Source organism: Stenella coeruleoalba (genome assembly GCF_951394435.1).
Source record: "Stenella coeruleoalba genome assembly, chromosome: 17".
Lineage (NCBI taxonomy): Eukaryota > Metazoa > Chordata > Mammalia > Artiodactyla > Delphinidae > Stenella > Stenella coeruleoalba.
The window spans coordinates 72,060,285-72,077,094 of NC_137163.1; the positions used below are offsets into that span (position 1 = coordinate 72,060,285).

Genomic DNA, 16,810 nt, shown 5'->3' on the forward strand with positions numbered 1-16,810 from the left:
GGAATGTGAGCAAAAGGAATTCCTTTGTTCTATATTACAAAATTTCCTTTGCAAGATGACTAAAATTGTATGGTTGTTAGCATACGTGACACCATCTTGGGCGCCCAGAGTTCCTCCTGTCCTTACGCTGACACTGCCCAGGACTGTACTGAATGGCAAATCACTTCTCTGTCTTCAGGGGCTTTGTAGGTAATGGATATTGTTTAATAATCATTAGGACCACATGGCCTCTATGCTCTGTGGGTCCCCAAACAATGAAGAGGACCGTAGTCCCAGTGCCCACAAGACTAGGTTCCCATTCATAAATCTTGACTTAGGAATGCACACCCTGTTTCCAAGCACGCACCCCCATACCGTAGGTTAACTCTAAACTTTATCCCAATGGCCCCTCAGCAGTGCAGCTGTGAATGCTTCTGAATGGTTGTCCACCAGATCCGATCCCACCCTGTGAGTAACTCATCCTATAATAAACTGATCCATCGATTATATGCAGCTGCCCTCCTCAGTTTTCAGTCTCAAGGTAACTTCTCGGTTTGATGGGTACTTTTCGTTTCCTCCATCCTCCAACAAAAATGAATACATTAATTAAATTATTTTCATTTATCTTTTCACATAATTTCTGAAATTCTGGGCATAGCTACATCCCAGGAAAAGTAACCGTTTTTTCAACAGAGATAAATCTAATGAGAACTGAAGAGTTTAGAAGGAAAGAATTACACTAATATAAATTATCAAAATGTTCACAACTAAACACTGACATCTATATGCCATTTTCTTAAAAGTCTCTGGAATGCTTATTAAAAAGGCAGGTTTCTGGACCTCATCCAGGACCACCAAATCAGAGTGTTCTAGGGTAGAGTTCAGGTATGTAAACTTCCAAACAAACTCCACTCCCACTTTCCCCTGCACCACACATGACTGAGTCCTAGGAAGTTTGGAGAAGCAGAACCCTGCACACTGCACTCTGGATCTCCATGTTTGGAAAGCAGCAAGTTACATGAAGTCTGAGTTATAAAAGCATACTCGCGTTGGGCTTTTTCTCACGTACCAACAAGTCCGCACATAGGTGCCTGCTGGCTTCATTCCAACAGTGCCGTGATGCCAGGGCCAGTGTCTGCAGACCCTCTGGGCCCCTTCCTCATAACTGTCCCCCAACACCAGGAACTACTGCTCAGCTCACACTTAAACCCGTGTTGTGGCCCCTCAGAGGCTGCAGCCTCGGGCACGCACACAGTCATCTGGGGATGACAGCTGTATTATCAGGGTTCTCTTTGAATGTCTCTATCTCTAATAAATCTGTTAAGCTGTCTGCCTCTCATTGTATCATCTGTAGCTTTTAGGCTGCGCTAATAGCTGACTAATCGCTCTATTGTTTTCAATAACAAACTGGAGCATAAATTTCTCCAAGGTCTGATATCCTTTGCAGGGATATTTCTTGAAGTCAGTATCTGAGTTTTGTTCTGACCTCAGGAGGACTTTTTTCTTTCTCTGGTAGTGTAGCCGGCCTTCAAGCTAGCCTGCTGTTTTCATGGAGCTACCCATCTCCTCTTAACAGCTTTCCATAAAAATCTCCATTGGCGTTGAAAGCAATCTCAGGCTTGAACACACCCACATTCAGTTCTAAGTAAAGCCAGTGTGTGGGGCGAGGCGCCTCGGAGCTCTGACCCGCCTCTCTAGCTGAGCAAACTCTCCGAGCCACTCTTCTCCAGCCGGAGGTGGGGCAGTGACCCCCTTCTTTCTGAGTGACACTCCTGATTTATGACCGGGATGCTCTCTCAGCTTTGAACCCCCAGGAATGAGCGATCCAGGGGGAAGGTGATTAGGACCTGCCATGCCTACAGTAGAGGTTCTGCCCTGTAAGTGGGGGCCAGGGGAGGAAGAGTCCTAACATCTTAGGCTCACTTGGAATTTAGCCTGTGCAACATGGAGCTGGGAGATAATTAGAAATCCTGGCAGCCTATGCCTCCCGGAAAGATACCATAGCCCTGGACTAGGGACTGTGAGGAAAGGGAGCTCTATTTTCTTACCACATCCTTCTGGGGAGTGGAGCTTCCTTCCTGCAGAGTTGAGTGGGGAGAGAGGGAGCAGGTCATGGTCAAGTGATGCCAACTCTGTTCTAACCAACATTTAGTAGACTTTTTTTATAAAAAAAATATTTCTTCATTTTTTTGTATAACCTTAGCACAGTTTCCAGAGACTTTACCTCTTTTTAAAATTAATATTTGCCAGTTATGGTTGTGTTGCTGGGGAACCAGTCTGTGGAGTTTCTTACACTACTGTTCTGGAAGTCATTTCTTTTCTTGATTTCTTTAGACCTGTTAACACATTACAGAATTGACGTCTCTAACTGTGATATCAGTTGCAAGTATTTTATCCCAGTTTGTCATTTGCCTTTTTACATCACTTGGGGGTATACTGTTTTGGCATGGTATTTAGAAATAAAATTGTATGGATAAAGAAGATGTGATACACACACACACACACACACACACACACACACACGATGGAATATTACCCAGCCATTAAAAAGAATGAAATAATGCCATTTGCAGCAACATGGATGGACCTAGAGATTATCATACTAACGAAGTAAATCAGAAAGAGAAAGATAAATACCATATGATATCACTTATATGTGGAATCTAAAATACAACACAAATGAACATATTTATGAAACAGAAACAGACTCACAGACATAGAGAACAGACTTGTGGTTGCCAAAGGGGAGAGGGAGTTGGCGAGGGAGGTATTGGGAGTTTAGGGTTAGCAAACGCAAACTATTACATATAGGAAGGATAAAAAACAAGTTCCTACTGTACAGCACAGGGAACTTTATTCAATATCCTGTGATAAACTGTAATGGAAAAGAATATGAAAAAGTATATAAAAAGTATATATATATACTTCTAGTTTAATATAACATGATCGGAAAATATTACTTACATTATTCTTTTAAAATATTTATCCTATTTTTACATGTTGGAGCCTATGTATCTTTACCCTGTTAATTTTTCATTCCAATTACTTGTCTTAGCTTGCCAATATTTTGTTCAAATCTCTTATCACTGGTGGGATACTGTTTTTTAAGTTTATTTCGTATAGTTTTATAAAAGTAATTTCTAAGTTATTTTTTCATTTCTATTCATAAATGCTTTATATATTCACTGCAAAATTATGGCCTTATTTATTATAAACTACCATTATGCAACATTTCATACAATCTGAAACTACAGAGAAGAGTATAATTAACCCTCACATACCTATCACCTAAGTTTAATACTTCTCCAGTCAAGACCAGTTTTATCTGTATTTCTAACCACCCCCTTGCTTCCCTGCATTATTTTGAAGCAAATCATAAAATGAAACTGGAAAACTTCCTTTTTCTTTCTATGCTCTCAAATAGTTTAAGTAGCGTTCAGATTATCAAATCTTTCAAAGTTTGTCAAAATTCCTCCTCAGAATCATCTGGATCAGGTGCTACTTTTGTAATCTACATCTTCTATCAGTATTTCTACTTTGGTAATTGTCCTGACCTCTACTGAGGTCAATTTTAGTGAACTGCATTTTTCCTAGAAGATCATGCATTTCATCTAGTATTTCAAAGGTATTCAGACAGCTTTAGAAAACACTGTTTCTTGTGATTTCAAATGCTTTCTCTATTTTATAGTTAATTCCCTTTTTAGTATCTCAATATTATAAACCTCTGCTCTTTAAAAAGCACTACTAAGAGATTCAAAACGCAAGCTTCAGACTAGGAGAAACATTTGTAAGTAACATATATGACAAGGGAACTTTTTCCAAATATAAAATGTCAAAATAATAATAAAACAAGCAGTCCAGTAAAGGGGAAAAAAAAAAAAGGACAGTAATTTTGGACAGGTCCACAAAGAAGATACGTGAATGGCAAATAAGCACATGAAAAGATGCTCAACATCAATTAGTCATCAAGAATTGCAGATTTAAATCACAGTGAGATACCACTTTACAGATACTAGAATGGACAGACAAAAAAACAAAACAAAACAAAAATTAAAAACTCTGGTAAGGACTTGAAGCAAGCTAAGCTCAAATATTGCTCATATGAATGCAAAATGTCACAGTCACTTTGTAAAGTAAACCATCACTTACTATACGACCCAGAATCTCACTCCCAGGTGAGATTCACACAAAACCTGTACATAGGGCTTCCCTGGTGGTGCAGTGGTTGAGAGTCCGCCTGCCGATGCAAGGGACACGGGTTCGTGCCCCGGTCCGGGAAGATCCCACACGCCACAGAGCGGCTGGGCCCGTGAGCCATGGCCGCTGAGCCTGCGCGTCTGGAGCCTGTGCTCCGCAACGGGAGAGGCCACAACAGTGAGAGGCCCGCGTACCGCAAAAAAAACAAAACAAAACAAAACAAAACACCTGTACATAAAAGTTTATAGCCACTTATTCATAACCATCCCAAACTAGAACTACCCCTCATGTCCTTCAACAAGTGAGTAGATTTTATAAAAGGTGGTACATTAATACAATGAAATACTTCCCAGCAATTCAAAACAAATGAACTACTGAGACACACAACAACATGGATGAATCCCAAAAAGACTTTGGTAAGCAAAAGAAGCCAGACTTAAAAGGTTATATACTGTACGATTCCATTTGTATGATACTCTGGGAGAGATAAAACTATAAGAAAGGAGAGTGTTTCATTGGTGGCCAGGATAGGAGACGGGAGAAGGGTTGACTGCATAGAGCTGAGTGAGGGCTCCTGGGGGGGTGATGGAATGGTTTGTATCTTGATTGTGATAGGAGTTGCACAAGTCTATGTAAGCACTTGTCAAGACTCATAACACCACACACCAAAAAGTGTATTCATTGTATGTAAATATAAAAAATAAAAATAAAGTGGGTAGGAAGCAGGAAGGAGTAAAGGTAAAAACAAGCACAAGGAAAAGAAAATAAACATGTTGGATGTCTTCTGTTTTTGCAACCAAATCATTCTAACACCTTCTTCAAGGTTCTCTGTGTGCCAGCAGGCTGACCTTTTTAGGCTACACCAACATGTCCCCTCACCATCAGTGTTTTGGTGGGTGTGGCCACATGGAGCCGCCATCATGGGATCAGAGGCGGGAGGAAGCTGATGCTAGGGTACAGATACATCGATTCTCCTGGCTCCTTCCCTGCGGGGTCCTCCACCAATCCTCAGGACTCCTCTAGTCATCCTGTCAACGTGAATCTCCCCTTGCACTTTCCAGCATTTACTTTTTCCTCTGATCCCTTTTTATCTAGAAATAACAATAATTCCCACTCATACTAGCTCTAGGGAATCATGCTATCTTTGGTGGTTTCCATCCCTCTTGTGCATAGTTTTGTTAGTATTCCTATATTAAAGTCTCTCAAGTCATCCAGTGTTACTTTGCCATCCATTTCATGCAGAGACCCTAACGCAGTGACTAAAGACTCAGGAGAATGAGTCCAGCATGTACTTGGACAGTGAGAAGGGCAGCTGGACTGGAATAAGGAGCCTGAATAAGTGAGAAATAAGATAGAAAAAGTAGAGTGAGGCCATGATCAGCAAGGTCACAGTATCTAAAACTAGGTTAATCTTAATTATATAGGGAAAAATGAAACCATTGGAAACTTTTGAACAGAAACTGATATTATTAAAATATTACATAATAAAGATTGACTGTAGTATGCTAGATGGATTGTAACGGGAAATGGACTTTTGATGAACAATTAAAAGAATGATATATGACATATAAGGTGAGCTACACAATAGTCATGCAGTGGAAATGACAAGCATAGAAAAATAGATCTTGGAAATGAAGTAGATACAAGACAGGAAAGAATAAGATGAGCCAAAGATGACTTTGAAATTTGGAGTCTAGGTGACTGGAAGAAGGATGATGTTATTAAAATGTGACATTTGGGGGGAGGGCAGAGTGATCTGTAAACAAAGATGGTGTTTGAAAGATAAGGAACTCACGCCCTCACATTACCATTTCAGGAATTAGCTCTGGGGTGGGTATGATTTCAGCTTTAAAAAATAATTTTTCTCCCTATGTTAAAGCCAAGTCTAAAGTTAATAATCCACCTTAAGACCAGCAGATGGTTCAATGTGCAGTATTCAAGGAGTCTGATTCCAGGGATCATTGAGAACAGAAGCTACAATCCCAGGAACAAGATAAAATAATAATTTCTGTGACTCGACTCAGTGTAACAGGTCAGACAGATTGGTTGTTGAAGTCAGGGGAATGTTACTTGCACTGGATATGGAAAATAGAGAAACCATCCAAACTGAAAGAAATACAGACAATGAGAGCTTTTCTAGCAGAAGCTGTACCACAAAGTGGTAAGGGCAAGGGGAATCATTATACAAGACAATTAATTTACTCAGTAGTTTACAGAACAGACTAAGGCTAATCACAGAGTGAAATTAGTTAGCCTGGGAAGGAGATGGCATCTAGATTCAAAGACCACAGAAGTATGTGGTGTCACTGCTCCAATTCTTGCCTCTACTTAGTAGTGATCTATATTTGGTGCAGTGTGTGGGAACCCAGCCATTGTGGGCGGACTACTGAATCTGACCTTTGGGGTACATGGTTTAATAGTAAGCTTAGGTTACTTTTGTAGTTATTAATATTCTTGCTGCAAATGTGTAATTTGGCTTGAGATTGGGGCAGAAGAGAAGATGCAGAGGGAGGAGTTTTTTGAACTCAGGTGAGTGAAAGGAAGCTGCAGAGGGAATATACCCCAAACTCAGACATGTGAGGATTCCTAGGTTTTTTCCTCTTTTTTGGTCTCATACAGACCCTACCACAATATTGGATTTAGAGAAGATGCTCACTAAATAAATGTTGAATTGAACAGGTTACTAACCCAGAATAAAGGCAGTCCTACATCAAAAGGAGAATACTATTGCTTGAAAAAGGCAAAAAGTTGTAAGACTCAGGGACCCCAGAAAGATGTTTAAGTTCTAAAAAATCTGATATGCTTTAGGAAGCATGAAGTGGGAGCCTCAAACATGTAAGGGCAAATAAGTGTCTTTTAGATAAGCGGAGCTTATACGACAAGACAATATATGTATAGCTCAATAACCACTGAAGGAATAAGAAAGGGTAGGCAAACTGAAGTTACTTCCCTGCAGTTTTCAAAGAAATCCCAGTGGCGATGAAGATTAGAGTTAGAAAAGACATATCAGAGAAGGCTCAGCAAATCAGTGATTTCTTTAAGTTGAAACTGAAACAAGTACAGTGCAGTAGATCTGTTCATACACATACCTCATAAGTTTCTTTTATCATAAAATATTAAGAGTAGATATTAAAGGAGGCATTTTAATGACTGACTTAAATTCCACCATCCACAATCACTTGTTAGTTTATTAGCAAATATATATACCTGTGATGCTGGATTTTTCGATTATAAAAGATATCACAGTTGTGATGTTGTGTCCTTAGGTTTTCTTCATTGTCTTTGTCCTGGAGGATTTAAGTAACAGTACATAGGGCAGTTTATTGGGGGTAACCCCCCCCCCCAGAAAAATTAATAAAATAATACTCTACTCTTTAAAATATATTTATTAATATATCACAAATGAATGCATAAGTATTCCTAACAATAGGTTTTATTATTGATGTTTTAACTGTGGTGGAAAATATGAATTTGTCCAGAATACATGTTGTATACATGTTATTTGTTCTTAATTTTACTGATATAAGAACTGATGCCTAAGCCACTATGGAGGTTCCTTAAAAAACTAAAAATAGAGTTACCATATGACCCAGGAATTCCACTCTTGGGTATATATCCAGAAAAGAGAAAAACCCTAATTAGAAAAGATACATGCACCTCAATGTTCATAGCAGCACTATTTACAATAGCCAAGATATGGAAGCAACCTAGATGACCACTGACAGATGAATGGATAAAGAAGATGTGATATATCTACACAATGGAATATTACTCAGCCATAAAAAAGAATGAAATTCTGCCATTTGCAGCAACATGGATGGACCTAGATATTATCATACAAAGTGAAGGAAGTCAGACAAAGACAAATATCACTTATATGTGGAATCTAAAAACATGGTACAAGTGAACTGATTTACAAAATAAAAATAGATTCTGATTTACAAAATAGAAATAGATTTACAAAGACATTCCCCTTTGATAAACTTATAGTTACCAAAGGGGAAAGGGGAGGAGGGATAAATTAGGAGTTTAAGATTAATAGATCAGACTACTATATAGAAAATAGGTAAGCAACAAGGATTTACTGCATAGCACAGGGCCCACAATGGAAAAGAGTCTGAAAAAGAACATATATATATATATATATATATATATATATATGTGTGTGTGTGTGTGTGTATATATATGTGTATATATATAAGTGAATCACGTTGCTATACACCTGAAACTAACACAACATTGTAAATTAACTATACTTCAATTAGAAAAAAATAAAAAAAACTGATGCCTAGCTATAAAGAGAAGCTCCCAAAGTCACAGAACAAGGTGGTTTCCATACTACTGCAGGCAATAAACTCACCCAACAGTCAAACTCATTTTTGACAAAATATAGATCAAGAAATAATAGTTTTTATTTTTACCCCATCAATAAGAGTAAACAATTTAGCTATATTAATGTATTTATAAGCTCACTATAAAATGTAATGGAGCAACACCTCTCGGTATCAATACATTACAGCAGATAATAAGAGAAATTTTAAGTGGATGCATAGACAGGTATATATTCAGTTCTCTATATTTCACTAAATTATTCGTCACAAAAGCTTTAATAAGTGCTTCCCCCCAGAGATGGAATAAACAAGGAAACCTAACTGAAGGGGTATTTCTTTTAAAAAATAATATACATTATATTATTTAAAGTTTATTGATAAAAATCTGAATTGGTTCTTTTCTTTAGCCTTAGAGTAGAAATTCCCTTGGGAAATTTTCTCAGCTTTCCTCAGGGCTGGAAAACTTGGTTTTATATAGATTAATAACCTTAGAATCTTATCCTCAAAGACATGTTTAATAGCCTGATGGATTGTGGTACAGCGCAAGTGATTTCTATGAAGTACTATCTTTTACTTGTTTTCAGCACAGCAAAAAGGGACTTCAGATAATTGTAGTCTCCCTTCCTCAATGCAGCTTCCATTACTCTCTGAGTTTATCATGAAGAATAATGATGTTTTGATTAGAAAAGGAGTATCATTGCTGCTGCAGTCAGACCTCACCAAGGACAGGACTGCACATCTTCCTCTTACTCTTTTCCCCATAAACATGACAGAGCAATGGTACAATACATCAGATTATGACAATTGTGCAAGGACTGCTATATGTCTTCAGTTCCTCATGAAATATTCACAAAACATTTCTAACCATTGCAATGCATATACTCATTAATCTTCAGTTTCTCTCCTTTGTAAAAAGGTAGAAATATGCTAAAAGAGGCAAAGTCTATCAGCCTTTAGCCCATCAGCCCAGAGTTATTAACCCATTAGCATGACTCTACTACGTAAGTAGAAAAGGCAACATAAAAATTTAATATATTCTATATTTCCTTCTCATACTTTTCCATCCTCACTATAACTCTGGTTCATTTTCTTATGCCTAAGCGGACTGATGTGCAATGGTCTTCCAGCCAGTTTGCCTGCTTCTCATGTCTTGTATTTCAATCTATTCTTCACGTGCTCCAGGTAGCACTTCAGGTCTGCAATCTGCTTTCTCACTGCCCAGGGTTCCAAGCCTTTTCGGTTGTTGACCGTCTCTACCCCACCATAGGGAATATCCTCTGCCCCCCATTCTGCTTTCGGTCTCCTTAGATTTTCAGGCCATCTGGGTTTGGCTTCTTTTGTCTTTCCCATTATTCTGGGCTTTATGTTGTTTATTGTCCAAATTATGTGATTGTGATTTGATGAGAGCCTTTCACTGATAAAACTTGATGAGTTTCCACTGGGTTCAAGCGAATTCATCTTGCAGAAATATTTATACGAATCTGTTTAAAAATACTGGGATTTCTCATCTCTCTTTCTTTAGTGTTTGATGGTATTTCTTTCACAGTATTCCAATGAGACAATTTCTGGTACTTTTAAAGGCTAGCATTTTATATATCTTTAATCACTTTAAGCATATAAAAGGCAATTTAACTATTCATAACATATTGTCAGAGTATTGCTGGGACACTGGAAACATTTCTGGGCAAAGTAAAGCCCATCGTTCCCTAAATTGATATTGATCTTCCTTTTAAGGTTATTAGTAATGTAAAGGGTTGTGAATATCTTCCATATGTGGGGTTCTACATAAAACCACGACAAGTTATGTAAGTGCTGACTTAGTCATACAGTCCTGTTGTTGAGTATCTACATTTGTAAATTGTCCATATATGACGGATCAGTCCTGCCCTTTGTGGAGAAAACAATGGGGTGATATAAATCCAAAGATATAATTTTGGTTCTGACTTTACATAAACTAAGGGTACAAAACCAAGTCTGAGCAGAAACTGGCTTTTCTACTCCCTTAACCCTTTTTTCTCATCAAGCATAATTTTGAAAGCCACATAGGCACATTCATTCAACAATGTAGAATCTGCTGTTGAAAGCTACTCTGTCCCAGAGTATATACCATGCTAGATGGTATCTGTACACAGCCGTTTTATTCAGACTCTTAGGACTAGATATGCTTCTGAATGAAGAATTTTTCAAGTTTTAGGAAAGTGAAACAGTTCATGCATCTTCTGTTACAAAATACTCCCAGGGGATCCCTAAATAGTATCCTATAATCAAACACATTAATGTGTCAGCAGTGAAAATCATGACTATTCACTTAGGAATAATGAAGTTTATAAAAGGTCTCACATCAAGGCAGACAAGGTTCTGCAGCCAAATGAGTTACAGAGACGATTTTTATCTTTTAGAGCTTTTTTGGATTTTAGAGTTGTAAAGGCTTGCGGACCTGTGGTGTTTAATGAAAACTAGAACATAGTTTCTGCCCTCAAGGAAGCCAACAAATGTTAATATTTAGCTAGTTCGTACTCGTAGGCTTATACTGAAATTAAAATATTGAAAAGTTTTTTCCAGTTATTAAGTGGCCATTGTCCCAAGCCATTCAAGGACTCTTCCCTCCAACCCATCCATCTCCTGGACCTGGTACCTTCCTTGCACCTACCATAACCCAATAACTGAAGGGGTAACTCCACAGCCAGCCTCGGTGGTTGGTAGGTGCCTGAGCCACACCTCTTGCTCACAATTTTGAACACCATTCCTGAAATCACAGGATACTGAATTTCTTCCAGGATTTTGGCAGAATGAGGAGAGGTTGGGGGAACTATGGAGGTCCACTTCCTTTCATTTTTAACTTTAATAGATCAGAGTTTAGGTAAGCAGAAAGCCAATGAAATTATCTGTGACCCTAAGTCTCTACTGCTCCAAGAAGGATAACAGTCCACAAGAGGGACAGCCAGGGAAGAGTGACCCTGGGAAAGAGTGTCCACCATGATCCCTTATCAGTGGCTTTTGTAGTTATATTCAATAGATTTACCTCAGATGTAGGAAATTCCATACACAATTTTTTTTTCAACAGATGTTAATTTTCAGCATGGCATAACTGAAAGAGAACATGACTTGATGAAAGACCTGTTGTTGAGAACTTTTCCTTTTTAGAAATAACATCCCTGAGCAAATTCCAACCTCACTAGCTTATATTTTTCACCTTAAAAACAAGTGTCATAATTCCTACTTGATGCCAGCCTGTCTGCGAAAACTGAGATGTCATATACTGCAAAACTAACACAAGACGTTATCATTTGTTTTTTATAAGATTAAAAATGACTCTTAGAGATTCCTTTTGTTATGTATTTTCCATTGAATTTGATCAGCACTGACGGCTGGTACTTATAAATGAAATGCATTGATCTGTCACCACCCTGTCCAGCTGGCCAGAGGCCAGTGACTTGAGCGGATACTAATTGGGACTTTCATTAAAAAATTGCTCCCTATTCTAATTTAGTATGACAGGCAGTAAAACACAGTAGTTAAGAGAGTGGGTTCTGGCATATGACTGCCTCATTTTAAATCCCAGCTCTAGTACTTACTAGCTGGAGCAAGTTTACTTAATCTCTTTATTCTTCAATTTCCTCACTGATAAAATAAGGATAGTAATTGTACCTATCTCATAATACTGTTATAATTATTAAAAGATTTAATGAATTCATAAGGCCTAGTACACTTCCTAGCAGAGACTAAGCTTCTCCAAGTGTTAACCATTACTGGAAGGATGCTTGCCACCAGGGAGGGCCCTTGTCCCAAGCTGCTACTTCTCCGTTTCTGCCATGGTCTTAACTGTGCTGCTCAGTCTGCTGCCTTAGAAGCTGATATGCATTCGGTTTCTCCAGGGCCCTGCAATTAAGGCAGCTCAGCTTGTTATCAGGGCTTCCTTTTTGTTGTCACTGCCATTGCTGCTACTGCAGCTGTTCTTCTCTTTCTGCTTCTCCTTCCCTTTTTCCTCCTTCTCTTCCCCATTGTCCTACCCTCCTCCTCCTGAAATTCATCTGAATGCGTATCTGTTAGTACAAAAACGTATGTAATCTGTTATTATTTTGTGCTCTTCCAACTCTAAATTCTCATGCCTATATTCTCCCAGTTTGTCTTGGTAATATGGAAATAACTTATCGCACAAGAAAGGTCTCCATTCTCTTGTTATCGCCTCTTCAGATTTTGACTTCTTCTCCTTTTCAGACATTTCTGTTCTTATCCCCTCACGTGTCTTATACTGTGACTATTATACAACTTACTATAATCTCCACTACAATCTGAGGTACACTCCACCAAACAAATGTCTCCCTTCCCCCATTTCCCTACCTCCCACAAATTTAGTCATGTTTCTTAGTCTATGTCCCAGCTTGCCGACAAGCAGTCTTCAATTTGCTTTCCTATTTTCTAATGCCTATTTCGATATATACCATTTTGAAGAAATATTGTTAAGGCCACAATATTTAAATGGCCAAGCATGAACAATCTAAGTTTATGGAGTAAAGATACTGGTACTGTAATTTTTCACATGTTAGAGAAGGTTAAGCTGGTAGGACATTCCCTACAGAGGTTTTTCCTATATCTATGTTTTAAGTCAAAACCTTAGATAATTAGCTGAATTTTAGGATAACACAAACTCAATAGCAATGTCAATTACCCTTGCTAACTTGACTTTGCCTTAGAAAGCTCAGCCTTTTTAACACCACTTCTTTGATGACCTGAAATCTGAGAGAAGAATGATGAAACATACAAAGAATAACAACTCAAGGTTTTTGTTTTCTTCTTCTTCTTTTATTTGTCCTGTAGCTTTCAAGTAACAGTGGTTGCTTTTTCTTAGGCTGCCCAGCAAAGAGAGATCAGGATAAAAGCATACAAATATACGCTAACGTTGGACTGACTTCACAATCATAAGGCAATGTGATGATGGTGGCAGAAACGAGTGTAAATCATCCAGGAGCCAAGAGATGCCACAGCTTCTGGAAGCTGGTAGAAGCGAGGAACTGATTCTCCCCTAGAGCCTGCAGAAGGCACTATCTCCAACGATTCCTTGAGTTTAGTCCAGTGAAACTGACTTGATCCTCTGACTTCCACAAATGCAGAAGAATAAATATGTGTTAAGCCATTAAGTTTGTGGTAATTTGTTATGGCAGCAATAGGAAACTAATACATATTTTGGTGCCAGAAGTGGGGTGCTGCTATAACAAATACTTAAAACATCATGAACTGGGGCTTCCCTGGTGGCGCAGTGGTTGAGAGTCCGCCTGCCGATGCAGGGGACACGGGTTCGTGCCCCGGTCCGGGAAGATCCCACATGCCGCAGAGCGGCTGGGCCCGTGAGCCATGGCCGCTGAGCCTGCGCGTCCGGAGCCTGTGCTCCGCAACGGGAGAGGCCACAACAGTGAGAGGCCTGCGTACCGCAAAAAAAAAACAAACAAAAAACCCAAAAAAAACCATCATAAACAGAATCTTGAGCATGCGTGAAAGGAATATACTTGAAAGGAAGAGTGAAACCCTCCTCATTAGAGATCGATGATTCTATAACTCATCTGTAGAGATGCTTAAACATAGTACAGAGTAAGGCTTGGTGTCACTCTCCTTTAAGGTGGACAGCTGAACCAGCAAAAAGGATATTGAGAAGTGCTAATAATATGTGATATTCAGAAGATAAATGAGGCAAATGGTATTTGTGCTAGTCCAAAAACCAGACAAACTTTCAATATTCCTTTTATCCTACCTTTTTCACCTTCATTATCTAAAAATTTTCTATTTCTCCCTTCTGCCCCCTAAACTATGTATATGACCCTTTATCTCTACTTTTCTCAATCTCTATATATGTTGCATGATAACGACTTTTAAAATTTGTTCTGTTTTGTTTTGTTTTGCGGTACGCGGGCCTCTCACTGTTGTGGCCTCTCCCGTTGCGGAGCACAGGCTCCGGAAGCGCAGGCTCAGCGGCCATGGCTCATGGACCCAGCCGCTCCACGGCATGTGGGACCTTCCCGGACCGGGGCACAAACGCGTATCCCCTGCATCAGCAGGCGGACTCTCAACCACTGCGCCACCAGGGAAGCCCCTTAAAATGTTTTGATAAATATGGATTGGAAAATATTTATTGAGTACCTACATTGTGCTCAACGGGCCTTACATCTCTTCTTAAAATGACTGAAATTGGGAACTTTCTCTAATTCACTCTTGATTCCATCAAAGGGTCTGAACCAGTGTGTTTTACTCATGCAGATGATAGGCAAATGTTTGCTGAATTAAAAATAAGTGAAGTTATTTTAATGTTAGCTTGCTCATGCTTGTATTTATTAATTGACAGAGATAACAGCTAAAAGTACTAAGCTTTTCTCATGAATTATATCACTTAATCTTCATGCAAATGTGTGATGTATATACCGTTATTTTTATTTTACTGTTGAAAAAACCTTAGCTTTAAAAAAGTTAAATAATTTACTCAAAGTTACACAAATATTAAGGACTCGGATCCATACTCAGCCAACTCCAGGAGCTTATTTTTTAACCACCATCTTCTCCAATCCATAAACTATGCTGCTTGTTCACATAAACTCCTGACCTTCCACCATCAGAACCTATCAGAAATGCCAAGGTCAAACATTAAACAAAAGAACCCAGAGGACAAGCCAAAAAAGGAAGGTCTTCACCTAGGAATACCCAAATTGTGTAATCACAGATAATACAGTGGTATTATGATTTTAAAAAAACCTCCTGAAAAGACAGTCTCTGTTGGTGATGTCCCCTTTTGTTCTCAAGACACCAACGCGCACAGGAACTTAGGCTCAACCTGTCATCATCTGCTCAGGCATAGTGTGTCTGCTGAGATCAGCTTGGAATGCCTGTCTGTGTACATAACCTATCACCCATAAAGCCTGACCACAATTTGTCTGACTTCTTGTCATGGTTCATCTTTTGCTTTCAATTTTGGCCATGGTGCTTAGACTACTCGAAAGTGTCCTGAAGGGCTTTGCCAACACTATTTGATGACGATCACCCAGCTTACTGAAGCACAAGCATTTTGTGGAGTTGGGGGCACTTGATTGAAAATCTCCTCTCCATCCCTGAGAAGTAATATTTTCAGTCTATTTTACTCAGACAACACTTTTTCAAATTCAGAGTGAAAGTCTGTTTCCATAGCACAGGTAATTTATTCCAGTTACTTAAGACTGAACTCTGAATCCATGTGCCATTGGTAATTTAGGATGGATATAAGGAAGAATTTCCTGAGAGTCTTATGGGTTATTAAACACTGACATGTGCTACAGAAGAAAATTGAAGGACCCTCTTCCTTCAAAGGGCTTTAACAATGGAATCAATGAACATTATCCAGTGTGGGCTAGGGAGGACCCATATGAAAGCAAGGCTGTGGAATAGACGGCTTCTCAAGGTAATTTACAGGGCTGGCATTCTATGATTCATGCTTTAAAATAAATGATCTGTGTTGAGGAAAATTATATCTTATCAGTATGTAAAGAAAGCAAACATAAAATATTCTAGAGGGAATGATAAGCATTTATAGTGCACTAAACCAATACTGCTGCCTTACAAGATATTTACCAAGTTTGACTGATTGCAAACATGCCAGTGATACTATAATCTTGGGAGGGAAACCTACAGTTTTTAATGTAGCACTTAAAACTCATGCACTGAGAATGCAGAAACTCTTTCAAAAATACATTTATTTACTGTCTACATTCAATAAACAGGAGAGAGGTTAGAAACCTTCCAAAATGCTGTCCCTGCATTCATATTATAAAAGAAACTAAAGATATAAATGGCTCTCAAAGATTGTACCATGCTATTTTTTTTAAAGTTACTCTTTTTTAAAAATAATTAATTTTTTGGCTGCATTGGGTCTTCATTGCTGTGTGCGGGCCTTCTCTACTTACGGTGAGCAGGGGCTACTCTTCGTTGTGGTGCACAGGCTTCTCATTACGGTGGCTTCTCTTGTTGCAGAGCACGGGCTCTAGGTGCATGGGCTTCAGTAGCTGTGCCCCGCGGGCTTTAGAGCGCAGGCTCACTAGTTGTGGCGCACGGGCTTAGTTGCTCCGCGGCATGTGGGATTTTCCCAGACCAAGGCTCAAACCCATGGCCCCTGCATTGGCAGGCTGATTCTTAACCACTGTGCCACCAGGGAAATCCCTGTACCATGCTATTTTTAAATGGCATATAACCTATTTATTTTTCTATACTCATAGATTATTTAGGCAGTTCTCCATTTAGCTTGGTTGTGCCGCAAATTTTCATGCTTTGAGAAATGAGAAGGCATTTTA

The 16,810-nt window shown here is 38.9% G+C and overlaps 1 long non-coding RNA gene across 3 annotated transcripts in view; it reads right to left on the minus strand.

Moving 5' to 3' along the window:
• LOC307175927 overlaps nt 1-16,810 on the minus strand; it is a 147,010-nt gene that overhangs the window by 22,259 nt on the left and 107,941 nt on the right. Inside the window, exon 4 of one of the 3 annotated variants that reach the window (XR_013824555.1) lies at nt 6,102-7,463. The exons of the other annotated variants lie outside the window; for them this stretch is intronic. This is a non-coding gene — a long non-coding RNA (uncharacterized lncRNA). Of the gene's footprint in view, nt 1-6,101; nt 7,464-16,810 lie in introns of those variants that run through there. 3 annotated transcript variants of the gene reach the window in all.